The sequence below is a fragment of the Macrobrachium rosenbergii genome, chromosome 54 (genome assembly GCF_040412425.1).
Source record: "Macrobrachium rosenbergii isolate ZJJX-2024 chromosome 54, ASM4041242v1, whole genome shotgun sequence".
Lineage (NCBI taxonomy): Eukaryota > Metazoa > Arthropoda > Malacostraca > Decapoda > Palaemonidae > Macrobrachium > Macrobrachium rosenbergii.
Window position 1 is genome coordinate 40,266,280 of NC_089794.1, and position 13,369 is coordinate 40,279,648.

At 43.1% G+C, this 13,369-nt stretch overlaps 1 pseudogene; it reads left to right on the top strand.

Moving 5' to 3' along the window:
- The window catches only part of LOC136835003 (calpain-7-like), a 49,617-nt pseudogene that overhangs the window by 14,354 nt on the left and 21,894 nt on the right, over window positions 1-13,369 (top strand).

Consider the following 13,369-nt stretch of genomic DNA (forward strand, 5'->3'; position numbering starts at 1 on the left):
AAGCTCATGAAATGACCACGAACTTAGCGATCTCTTTCTTCAGATCACTATTCGAGAAAGGATTGGCCACTAGTACTGTTACTACAACAAAATCTGCTTTAAGAAAATTATTTTTACATGGCTTTAATATTAACCTTACAGACTCATATTTTTCATCAATTCCTAAAGCATGTGCTCGTCTTAGACCAGCAACCCGTCCACACACGGTTTCCTGGTACTTAAATGACGTACTTAAATTGGCATCAGACACTGATAACAATTTATGTTCATACCTGAGTCTGTTAAGGAAAACATTATTCCTAGTAAGTCTAGCCTCAGGAGCTAGAGTTTCTGAACTGTCTGCTCTTTCTAGAGAGCCCAATCATGTTGATTTCCTCCCGTCAGGTGAAGTTCTGTTGTCTCGGGACCTCATTTTTCTAGCAAAGAATGAGGATCCACAGAATAGATGGTCTCCTTGGAAGTTTATTCCCCTTCCACAGGATCTGCCTTTGTGCCCAGTCAATACTTTAAGAGCTTATTTAAAGAGAACTTCTAAGAGAACTTCAGACCCTCTTTTTGTTAGGGAAAATGGAGGTAATGTTTCCCTAAAGGTCATCAGGCAACAGATTCTTTATTTCATTAAACAGGCAAACCCGGAGTCAGTACCTTGGGTACATGATATTCGAGTGGTGGCCACCTCAACTAACTATTTCCATAATATGAATTTTGATGAGTTTAAAAAATATACGGGCTGGAAATCACCAACTATTTAAACGCCACTATCTTAAGTCCCTAGAGGCTCTTAAATATTCCACAGTAGCTGCAGGAAGTATTGTTCCTCCTGGTCCAGCTCAAGATTAGTTTATGTATACTCTTTGTCCTTTTGGTTTGTAATCCTCGTTTACCTATTGGTATATTCTCTAGCCTACCTGCCTCGCCTGCTCGCCCTGCTTCTAGCCTTAGGTTAGGTCTGCTTCACAGCCTGACTCCTACACGTACCGCAGATACCCTGCTTTTATTCGTAACTTGTTAGCCTTAAGTGTCTTGGTTTTGGTTAATTTTATAATTTTAGACTGTGTGCCTCATAATTTTGAAATTGTTGTTGATCTTACAACTTGAGAGTATTAAAACACAGTAAAGTTTTCTCTTAGTTTTATTTAGCTCCATTAAAGTAATCTTTGAGACGTACCACCAAGCTCTTGTATGGCTGATTCTCTGTTACGATTTCACTTGGTGACAGAGGTCGAGCCCAGAAAAGGGATTTTGACAAAGGAAAAATCTATTTCTTGGGGAAGACCTGTGTCACCCAGTGACCCATCCCTGCACTTCCTTTCCCACCCGGGTGGTATACCAAGCTTGGTGGGTGCTAATATTGGGATGACGACGCGGTCACGTGATGACGCCTAGCAGGTGAGCGGGGAAGCAACCTTTGGTACGGCACACCCAAATTTGGGACTTTGAGAATAGAGAGATCTATTGGACGAAGACCTGTGATAGTGGAGTCCACTCACCCCTAGTGCATACCGACACCGTTATGGTGATCGCTCCGGGGGTAGTAACCCCGGCATTATGGATAGCTTTTTTCTCTGGTATATTTAGCAATATTTATATCTAGAAATGAGTGCTATTGGAACCATTTCACTGGGTGACACAGGTCTTCCCCCAGAAATAGATTTTTCCTTGTCAAAATCCCTTTTTTAGGCATCTTAGACACCCAGTTTCTTCGAGTAGCTAAGCTTGTTCTCCCTATTGCGTGAGATATACCATGTTAAAAATAATTGTGAAAGTTTTATTACATTTGCCCTTTTTTCTTGAATATGGTATAGGATTTTTAAGCTCATGAGCTGCCTAGTTACTGTATTACTGCTATTCTGTCAACTTTTTAGACTCCTTGTACCATTTGTTAGGCACTCCTTTGTTCCTCAAACAGCAGTTGGAAATAGTTTGTAGTGTGACTTTGTTTACATTAGGAAAGATATTTTGAATGATAAGAGGACCATGATGATACGAGTAAGGCAGATGATAAAGATTCAGTTTCCCTGTCGCCTCCCATATGATGAGAGAGAAGTGCATACAAACTTTGAGCTAATAAGTGCAAGTGATTTAACCTTCAGGAGACAGTCTTACTTTCTTATTTATGGATTGAAATCATTTTTTATCCATGAGATCTGTAGGGCTGGGGAAGAAACACAGATGGAGGGTCAAGGCTTAGTTAATGATGCAGGTGAATGGGACACACACTGATGTTGAACCATGACATGCAAAGACAAGAACCTGATACATGGGTGTGCCAAGTAGGTTGTACTTGGACATGTAAACATGCTGAATGTGATTTTAGTGTGCTTACTGCTTGTTCTAGGAGAAAAGACCAAAAACATAGACCTAGAGGAAATGATAGGATACCTTTTTATTTTAACAGTAACATCTTAATGCCACAAGGACTGGAAGATCGCAGAACAGATCATCTTGCTGAGGAGTCTGACACATGCCTTTACCAGTCTGATCCTGGAGGAAAACAGTACAGTTGCCTGAGCATCTAAACTACCTAGACAGAAGACACAGATATGGCTCAGCACATCCAATTCCAGTTTGCTGATTTTCAGCATATTTGTAGAATGCCAGAAAGCAAACCAAATTTAGATGCTCAACGTTCCAATTGATGGCTCTAAAGTAACATAATTCAGACTAGCAATTAATTGATATTCCTTAATATGTTATTGTTATAATGTTTGAAGAATAATGACTGAATGTGGGGTAATTGGTTTGATATAATGATGTATAGTTGGAGGAGTAATGTTACAGGCAGATGATTGGCCCTCTTGCCCCCATAGTTCATTCAGCCATTAAATTCCATTATAAACAAACTTTGTACTTTTACTGTGCACTGTACTTCTTTCCACCCTGTCCAGCTGGTTGTTTTTAGCAGCGGCTTCAGCTTGATAAAGCCACGATGACCTTGGATGAAGAAAATTCAAGATTTCTTTTGTCTAATATTGACTGTTTTCAACTAACACTTTCTTTAGTTTTCTTGCAGTATGCCTTGCTTATTCATATGTCAGTCCTATTCAGTGTTAATTTTTTGCTGAACAATTTTGTGTATATCTTACAGCTTAGTATGTTAATGATTTTTTGCAAATTGAGTGTTTTGTAATTTGTATCTTTGCAAGCTGTACAATCATAGCCATCATTCATGATATCATCCCTCTAGTAGAAGTCATGAGTATGACCACCATCTTGTCCAAGAGAAAGAAAAGAGATAGACAAAGGGAGGGAGATTGGCTCAAGAGTTACTAGAGTTGAACTGGTGACTACCACTTTGATCCAAGAAATTTCTACTTTCCAAATCAGGGCTCCGAAGGATCATAGACACACACTAATCTATGGAACAACAATTAATCAGTGAGATCAACTCATTTTTTACCCATTCTTCTATTAACTATCTTCTATAAAACTGACCCCATATGTTGCCAACAACTTCATCTTATATCTTACTTGTTCAGACTGGCAGATGCACATGGTGTGAGCATTTTCTGCTGCTGGAGGCCTGGATGTGCCAGCAGCAAGCTGGAATTTTTCTTCTAAATGTCTGGATAGGAAGCTGATGCACTTAAAGGCAGTAGTAAAGTGATGGGTTCTTTGAAAAAACAAATGAATAGCAGACAACCCAAAGCACAATGAGATGCTACTTCATGGAGAACAGTTCAAAGTATGTGTGTACCCAACAAAGCTGCATGGAAGAGTGGTGCCCACTAGGAAATTAGAGAGTGGTCTTGGCAAGCTCAGTGAATCCTTTTTCTTACATGATTTAGCAAGTTGGTGTGGCTAGAGAGCCTGTGCACAGAATGAGGCTATTTATGCTTAATAGTTCAGAAGAAAAATATGTTTTATGTAGCAAAAATTTTGTGTAACTAGGCCACTTAGAACCTCATCGTTATAACCCAGCTGTATACATGTAATGCACATTTTTGTTTTACTGTTAAAAGTTCCATCTCCCATTTCCACAAATTGATGAGGTATGTGAGCTTAATAAAATGGGTTTCCTGTCATTTAAGCCATTTGGTTTCAGGTGTGTCACTAAAAAAGAATTTAGTTCACTAATAATTACAAGCTAAAGTTCATATAAAACAGCAGTTTTACTTTACAAATTATGTAGATTTTAAGTGAAAATTGAACTTTTGTTCAGTTTTCTGAGCTAAGTTTAGGAAGACTGTAGGGCTTTTATCAAAGGGGATACTATAGGTCATGTTAATCACTTTTGATGAATGTTATTCTTAAAAATGCAAGGTACAGGCAGTTCCCGCTTATCGGCAGCCTCAGTTAACGGCGTTTCAGTTTTACAACGCTTGGTTAACAACATTGTTGACCAGGTTTTCGGTGTCGGGAAGCGATTTTCAGCACCGTTAAGCAGCTTATCGGTGTTGGTAGGTGGTTTATTGGTGTCATTAGGCTGTTTATTGGCGTCGGTAGGCCATTTATCAGCATTGGTAAGCGATTTTCTGTGCCAGTAAATGGTTTATTGGCGTTGGTAAGCGGTTTATTGGCACCAACCGGTGCTTACAGCATCATAAATGCCACTTATTACCATAATTATTGTGACGTTCCGGTTAATAACGATTTTCGGTTATTAGTGCCCGGCTGGGAACGAAACCCCTATCGTTAACCAGGGACTGCCTGTATATGCTTAGGATCTGGAAAATATGAAATGATAAGGTACAAGATTGTATGCACAAAGCTTAGTATTTCTCTTGCTCTCTCTCATTCCCAGAGCAAGAGTGTAAAGAATACATCAATAGCTGAAAAATTACGCAATCTGGCAGAGCAGGCTTTGACTCGTGCAGAGGTGTTAAAAGCTCAGTCCACTGGAGAGGAAGCAGAAACCAGTAAGTTCAGTATAGATTTGTCTCATATGTTATGTGTATAACTTGGTTAGGACCCCAGTGATCACAAATAAATTATATTTGAAGTTAGTAAGGGCACAGGATGCTCATTATGTTGGAATCACTTATGTTCAAAGGCAAGCCCCTTGAGAGTCGTGTGTTAACTCTGGTATAGTTCTACCTAAGAAGAAGAAGAAGAAGAAGAATAGTAATAATAATAATAATAATAATAATAGTAGTAGTAGTAGCTTATACAGTACATGTGTTTCTGTTCAAAGTGGATGACTGGATACACATTTTAAACCCTTACAGATTTGCTGTAAATATTTCTATCAAATTCAGGTTCTGAACTTATAATTGAAATCAGCCCATCTCCATCATGATGTCAAACTGCTAAGTTTGTAACACAGTTTTGTCACTTATGCACACACAAGTTTTTTATAAATGCTAATATTAATCCACAAATACCCCATGATATTAAATTAACTTTACCTTGGTTATAACATAGCTCAAGGGGAATTATAATTGATAAGTGCATATGCCTCATCTGAACCTGTGCCTTTTGAATTAAATGTGAGGGTTGACTTTTAAGTTATCCATTCAGCTGTCAAGATAGATATAAGTTGAATCTGACTATGCTGTACATATTCCTGTCAAATTCCAGTTCTGTATCTAGAATTGAAAGTAACCCATCAAGTAAGCTGATTGCTAAGTTAGTAACTTTTATCTAATAATAATCGTTTTGTCACTTAACACACCCTTACTTTTGTACAATCATAACTGTTAAGCCACATATACCCCTGATATCAGTTTCACTTTACTTTGGGAATAACTTAGATCCAAGGGGAATTATAATTGATAAGTCCATATGGCCTGGCTAGGATTCAACTCATGCCTTTTTTATTAGATACCAGGAAAGACAGTTGATTTATTCATTCATTAAGAGAGATATTAGTTGATTTCAGTTCTGCTGTACATATTCTTGTTGAATCCAGGTTCTGTACTTAGAACCAAAATCAACCCATCTCCACCATGATAGCCTATTGGTAAGTTTACACAACGTGGTTAATTATGATAGCTTTGTCACTTATACATACTCGTATTTGACTTTTTTTATAATCATTATTTTTAAGCTATAAATACCCCTTAATATCAGATTCACTTTACCTTATACTTCTCATTTGGGAGATGAAGGAAAATGTGATTTGCTTCATAAATCTTTTTCATTGATATTACTTAGTTTTTTGAGGGAAGACTAATTTTAAGTTATTTGAGGGAAGACTAATTTTAAATTCTGCATACTTAAATTCTGGGAAAAATCCTTGGAGCACATTAAAATAATTTGCATGCCAGGTTATCCTTCGTAAAGATATCATAATAGCCAAGGAAGTAGATATAAGATGACAAGAAAGTAAGTTTTGTTCATGACACTTACCTGCCAGATATATATATAGCTGTATTTCTCCGAAATCCGACAGAATTTCAAAACTCGCGGCACACGCAGTGCTGGCCAGGTGGTTAGTACTCATTCCCGCCCGCTGGGAGGCGGGAATTGGGAACCATTCCCATTTTCTATTCAGATTTTCTCTGTCGCGGTACTGTTAACATCTGTTACAGTACCTCCGCCTCTGGATTTTCGTTAACTTGCTTATTCCCACTTAAGTATTCTCTTGACTTTTGGTTTTGATTCTTGGACTGTGGATTGGCACACGCTTTTTCTGGACTGTTGTGGATTTTGCTTATGACTTCTCTTTAAATATGTCTGGTTCTAGTTCTGCTAGTTTCCGTGTATGTTGCATGAGTGATTGTAAGGTGAGGCTACCGAAAGCTTGGTAGACCCTCACTCGGTTTGCTTGAGGTGTAGGGGCATGTTTGTCTTATAGATGATCGATGTAAGGAGTGTGAACCTTTATCGGATGCGAGCTGGAAGTCTTATGATTCGTATGTTCGCAAGTTGGAGTGTGACAGGGTTAGGAGGTCTTCCTCCAGGAGTGTGTGCAAGAGTCAGGTTATTTCCTCTCCTGATAATCCTAATGTAGTTGATGTTGCACCTGTCCCTGTGGTTTTGCCTTAACCCTGATGTTGTGTCTCATGAGGGTTTGGCCCTGGCGGAGATCATGAGTTCCATCCGTGCGCTTCGAAAACAAAGTGACATCTCTCCAAAGTGCTGTGAAGTGTAGTGCTCCCAGTGTTGTGGAGGCGTCAGATCGGCCCCATAATGCTTCTAGGCCTGGACCGCTGTCAGACTCCCAGGACTCAGGGAGAAGGCATGTCGAAAGCCGCAAGAAGGTTACGGGGCTTCCACCGATCTGACGTCCCTTCGGCAGGTCCTGTTGTCGCTTCCCAGGCTGCCAGAGATCGTGCTTCGCGCCGCATTCTCAGGACTGCTTTTTCGTCCTCCGAGGCGTCCTCCCCACTCGCAAGGGGTGGAATTCTCGTAAGGACTCTCGTCCTCTCAAGAGGAGCTGTGTTCAAGAGGACGCTTCTCGTCAGTCTTCTTCGTCGGCTGGTTATTTTGAAGCTTTTCCACCGCAGAAGAGGACTAGGATTTCGTCTGATGAGGATGTTTCTGAGCGCCCAAGTCGCTCTAAGGAGAGAACCTTTCTTGCTCCTGTGAGGAAGAAGAAGGCGTCCCCTCGCCCATCGTCTTCCCATAGGATTGTCTCTCCTCCCAGACATGATTCTTCTCCATCTAAGAAGATTTTGTTGGAGATGCAGCGGCAGTTGTCTTCTCTTATTGCCGAGAGGGACTCTGCTCCTCGTCGTCGCAAGGACTTGACTTTGCCTGTCAAGAGATCTAGGAAGTCTCCTTCTCCTGCTCCGCTTTCGTCGTCTCCTTCGCCTGTGTCGCCGCCTTGTCGCCCCTGTTAGCTCTCTAGTTCCTCGTCGTGGCGCTTCGTCAACATGACGCCGCGAGCTTCTTCCCGGGCGCTTGGTAGCCGCTCTTCAGGGCGCTTCTGTGCAGGGGCGCCGACAGGACGCTCTTCCGGTTTTTGGGCGTGACGCCAGTGTGGACGCTCTTCAGGACGCTCTCCAGGACGCTCCTCAGGACGTCCCTTCGGTTGCTCTTCAGGACGTTACGGAGCATTCTCTTTCGTCTGGGAAAAGAAGATCTCTTCTTCGTATCGGACCTCAAGGCCTTCGTTCCCCTAAAGTGTTGGGTGACTCGGTTGCTTCTCCAGCTGTGGCGGGAGAGGTTTCTGGCGATCGGATCCTGCTGGACGCCGAGCCCTCGTCTGCTTCCTCTACTTCCGATTATCAAGTTTTGACCGGATTGCTTAAAGACTTGTTCGGAGACAAGTTTAAACCTTCGGCTCCTCTCTCTCCGCCTTCTCAGTTAGCTTCTTCCAAAGCTAGGAGAGCGCCGGGGTTTTTGAAGATGACTTCTTCGTTGGCGACCAAGAGGGCTTTCAAGAAAGTCAACGTGTGGATGGAGGAACGGAAGTCCCATGGAAAGACCTCTTTCGCTGTGCCTCCGTCTAAGCTTTCCGGCAAGGCTGGTATGTGGTATGAGACGGGAGAAGATCTCAGCCCTAGAGTTCCTTCCTCTTCTCAAGGGGATTTCACCAGTCTTGTCGACGCTTCCAGAAGGTCACATCTGTCTACTGCTAAGGTTTCTTGGACTTTGTCAGAGACAGACCATCATCTCAAAGGTCTCTTCCGCACCATGGAGGTGTTTAATTTTTGGACTGGTGCTTGGGAGCTTTAGATCTTAAGCTTGAGCTCAGATTCAATTACCCTGGGGGAGCTCTCTAGCGTCCTTAACTGTATGGACAAGGCAGTCAGGGATGGATCTGAAGAACTGGCGTCTCACTTTGGTACGGGCCTCTTAAAGAAGAGGGCCTTGTTTTGACTTCACAGCTAAGTCTGTCTCTCCTTCAGAAAGGGCAGAGTTATTGTTCGCCCCTTTGTCCAACCATCTGTTCCCCGGTCTTTGATTCGGGACATCTCCATAAGTCTTAAGGAGAAGGCCACGCAAGATCTGTTGGCTCATTCTTGAGACGTCCTCCAGCTCCTTCTTCTTCTTCTGCTTCAGTTTTGTCCTCCAGGAAGAAGAAGCCCTTTCATGGAGGAACTTCTTCCTCTAGATCGTCTCCGCGAGGAAGAGGTTTCACCAGAGGAGCGGCCCCTCTAAACCTAGGGGAAAAAGTGACTCCTTTCGCCTCCAGACACCTGTAGGAGCCAGGCTTCTTTATTTTTGCGGGAGCCTGGAGAACGAAGGGGCGGACGATGGTCACTAACTGTTCTAGAGAAGGGTTACAAGATCCCTTTCTCATGTTTCCACCCCTTTGCACGTCGCCCAGGGATCTGTCGCCGTCTTACCACCGAGAGAAGCAACAGATTCTTTTGGACCTCCTGGAGCAGTTGTTAGAGAAGAGAGCCGTGGAACAAGTTCTGAAGTTGGATTCTCCGGGGTTCTACAACAGGCTTTTCTTAGTCCCAAAACAGTCGGGAGAGTGGAGACCGGTCTTGGATGTAGCGTCTTGAATCGCTTTTATTTCAAGAAAGATTCAAGATGGAAACGCCCCAGTCGGTTCTAGGGGCTTTAAGACCAGGGGACTGGATGGTCTCTCTGGACTTACAGGATGCGTATTTCCATGTTCCCATTCATCCTCAGTCAAGGAAGTACCTGAGATTTGTGCTGGGGGACGAGTCTTCCAGTTCAGAGCTCTCTGCTTCGGTTTGTGCACCGCTCCCATGATCTTCACGGTGATCATGAAAAACGTTGCGGTGGCTTCACCTGGCGGGTGTTAAGGTGTCGTTCTACCTGGACGATTGGCTCATCTGAGCCTCTTCTCGGGAGAAGTGTCTGGAGGACCTGACTTTGACGCTGAATTTGACGAAGTCCCTGGGACTTCTTGTGAACCAGAAAAGTCCCATCTGATCCCGACGCAGTCCTTCGTCTATCTGGGGATTCAGATGGATTCAGTGGCTTTTCGAGCTTTTCCATCCCGAGAACGGCAACTGCTTTGCTTAAGAAAAGTTTCGTCCTTTCTAGGGAAAGAAACATGCTCGGTGAGGGAATGGATGAGTTTGCTGGGGACCATTTCCTCGCTGGAGAAGTTTGTTTCCCTGGGGAGGCTCCATCTCAGACCACTCCAGTTTTTCATGGCGGAGAACTGGAGGGAAAAGGAGAATCTGGAAGAGATTTTGACGATATCTCCTTTTATCAAGGATCATCTGAAGTGGTGGTTCGACCCCTTAAAGCTTGCAGAAGGGGTTTCTCTTCGTCTTCAGAGCCCCGACCTAGTGTTGTTTTCCGACGCGTCCAGGGAAGGATGGGGAGCAACACTAGGAGGGGAGGAAGTGTCAGGCACCTGGAGAGGGGAACAGGTGTCCTGGCACATAAATCTCAAGGAATTGGGTGCTATCTTTCTGGCTCTTCAATTCTTGACCCAAGTTGCAGGCAGAATTGTCCAAGTCAATTCGGACAATACCACAGCTCTAGCGTACCTCAAAAAACAGGGGGGTACTCGATCTCGTTCCCTGTTCATCCTAGCGAGGGAGATCCTGCTTTGGACTCATGCTCGAAGGGTCACTATTCTCACGAGGTTCATTGCGGGAGTGGAGAATATCCGAGCAGACCTTCTCAGTCGGCAAAATCAGCTGCTACCGACCGAGTGGACTCTTCACAAGGAGGTATGTTTAGAGTTGTGGAGGATATGGGGACGTCCTCTAGTGGACCTCTTTGCTACGTCCAGGACGGCAAGACTCCCCCTTTATTGCTCTCCTGTCCTAGACCCAGGAGCGTTAGCCATAGACGCCCTCCTCTGGGACTGGAAAGGCCTCGACCTTTATGCTTTCCCTCCCTTCAAGATCCTGGGAGAAGTGATAAGGAAGTTTGCAACGTCAGAAGGAGCAAGGATGACTTTAATAGCCCCCTTCTGGCCAGCAGCGGATTGGTTCCCAGAGACCCTGGCCTTCCTAGTGGACTTTCCAAGAACGCCTCCACTGAGGTGGACCTTCTCAGGCAGCTGCATTTGAAAGGTTCCACAAAAACCTCTCCGCTCTGAGTCTGACTGCGTTCAGACTATCACGAAGTTGGCTAGAGCAAGAGGCTTTTCGAGAGCTGTGGCAAAGGCCATCGCCAATACCAGGAGACCTTCTTCGAATGTGGTCTACCAGTACAAGTGGACTGTTTTTAGGAGATGGTGCAGGAGTAAAGGAGTTTCCTCGACCACGACCTCTGTACCACAAATAGCTGACTTCCTTTTTTATCTTAGGCATAAGAATAATCTGGCAGTCTCGACTATTAAGGGCTATAGGAGTATGTTATCGGCAGTTTTTAGGCACAGAGGCCTGAACATGCGACAACAAGGATCTTCACGATCTACTGAGATCCTTCGAGACTGTCAAAATTCCTCAACTCAGGACGCCTTCTTGGAATCTGGATGTTGTCCTGAAGTTCCTTATGTCAAGTACTTTTGAACCTCTGTCTTCTGCTACCCTCAAGAATGTGACTAGAAAGCTGTCTTCCTAACGGCTCTGGCGACAGCTAAGAGGATTAGTGAAGTGCAAGCCATTAGCAAACATATTGGCTTTAGGGGTCCTAATGCTGTATGCTCCCTAAATCCTTTGTTCTTAGCCAAGAACGAAAATCCTTCAAACCCTTGGCCCAAGTCTTTTGAGATCAAAGGTTTGACGGAGATGCTTGGGCAAGAGTCAGAAAGAGTCCTGTGTCCTGCCAGGGCTCTCAAGTTCTACTTAGCCAAGACTAAGGAAACTAGAGGCTCATCGGACAGTCTGTGGTGTTCGGTGAAGAGACCTGATCTTCCCATGTCTAAGAATGCCTTAGCATTCTTTTTAAGAAGTACTATTAGAGAGGCTCATTCCTCCTGCCTAGAAGGTGACATGAGACTTCTGAAAGTAAAGGCTCATGAAGTTAGAGCTATCGCGACTTGGTGGCTTTCAAAAGAATATGTCTCTGAAGGATATTCTTGGTGCTACCTTCTGGCGAAGTAATTCAGTGTTAAGCCATTACTTGCGGGATGTGAAGACGACATTTGAAGACTGCTCTTAAAAGCTGGGACCATACGTTTCATAGACACTATGTTGGGAGAAGAGGGCAATACTCATCCTATCCTTTAGGGGTTAGGTAGTATTTTTAATCTTGTTGTTATATTTTTTGGTTGTTGGGTGGCCATTGAGATGGACGTCCCAATTTTTTAGCCTATGTTAGGTTCATTACCTTAGATAGGTCGGTCAGGTGGTTGGTCGTTGCTCCTTTTCCCTCTCTGTATGGTCGCATGATCTAGTCCTATTGTGGTCACGCCCCCGTGGACAGGTCATCTAGATCTCTCAGCTTTATAGGTCCCTACCTTGCTGGAGACTCTAGAAAAGCAGAAGCAGGCTTGGGTGACAGATAACCTCGAAGTCAGCTATGCTAACAGGTAAGGAACCAAGGCGTCAATCGCCTACATTTATTTGTTTCCTAAATCCTATTCTGTCTCTTCCCACCTCCAACGGTGGGATTCAGCTATATATATCTGGCAGGCAAGTGTCATGAACAAAATGATATTTTAATAATAAAATAAGGTTTGTTCATACTTACCTAACAGATATATATACTCATAGTGCCCACCCGCCTCCCCTCTTGAGACAGTGGCACTAGAAAATCTGAATAGAAAATGGGAATGGTTCCCGATTCCGCCTCCCAGCGGCGGGAATGAGTACTAACCACCTGGCCACACTGCGTGTGCCACGAGTTTTGAAATTCTGTCGGATTTCGGAGAAATACAGCTATATATATATCTGCCAGGTAAGTATGAACAAACCTTATTTTATTATTAAAATATCATTTTTTTATGTACTGTAGCCCTCAGATTTATCCCATAGGAATGCCCTGAAGTCTGCCATTGATTGAAGTTCTCTTATTCATATTTTTTCCAGTTTGTTGTTATTGCACTGCAGTTCTTTAGAAAGATATTTGTTGTTATTTATTCATAATCTCTCCGTCAAGTAACAGTTCCACATTTGTGTTCTGGTATGCAAACATGTAAATGATGTAATCAGCCCCCTGCTTTTTGATCACCAACTCTCATGCTAGATACTTTCAGGCTCCTTGAATGATTTTTAATAAACTTTTCAAAACCTTTGTCCTAATTCCCAGGTGAAAACCAAATGGTGACTAAGGCTGGCCATCAGAAAGTTTCTCCTACCCGCGTCATTCCCCCATTGGGTATTGGCAATTTGGTTAATTCTAGGCCTCAGCAGCCACAAGGTAAGTTTTATTGAGTGTTTAGTAAGCAATTTTGTATGCTTCTTAAATTCTGCAGTTATCTTTGTTCTGTATGTATTGTTTGTAGGTATAGTATTTTTTTTTTTATTGGTTACAGAACTTGAATGGAGGTGGTGAGGTTATTGATTTGGTTGTCTGTTTGTTTGTAATAGGGAACTAATGAACAGAATGATATCAGTTTAAGGTAATATCACCTGGGGAAGTATGACATGAATGTTTTTAACAAATTTCGTGAAAATCCAATTATCCATTTTCCTCTTTGCTTGCCATTTCA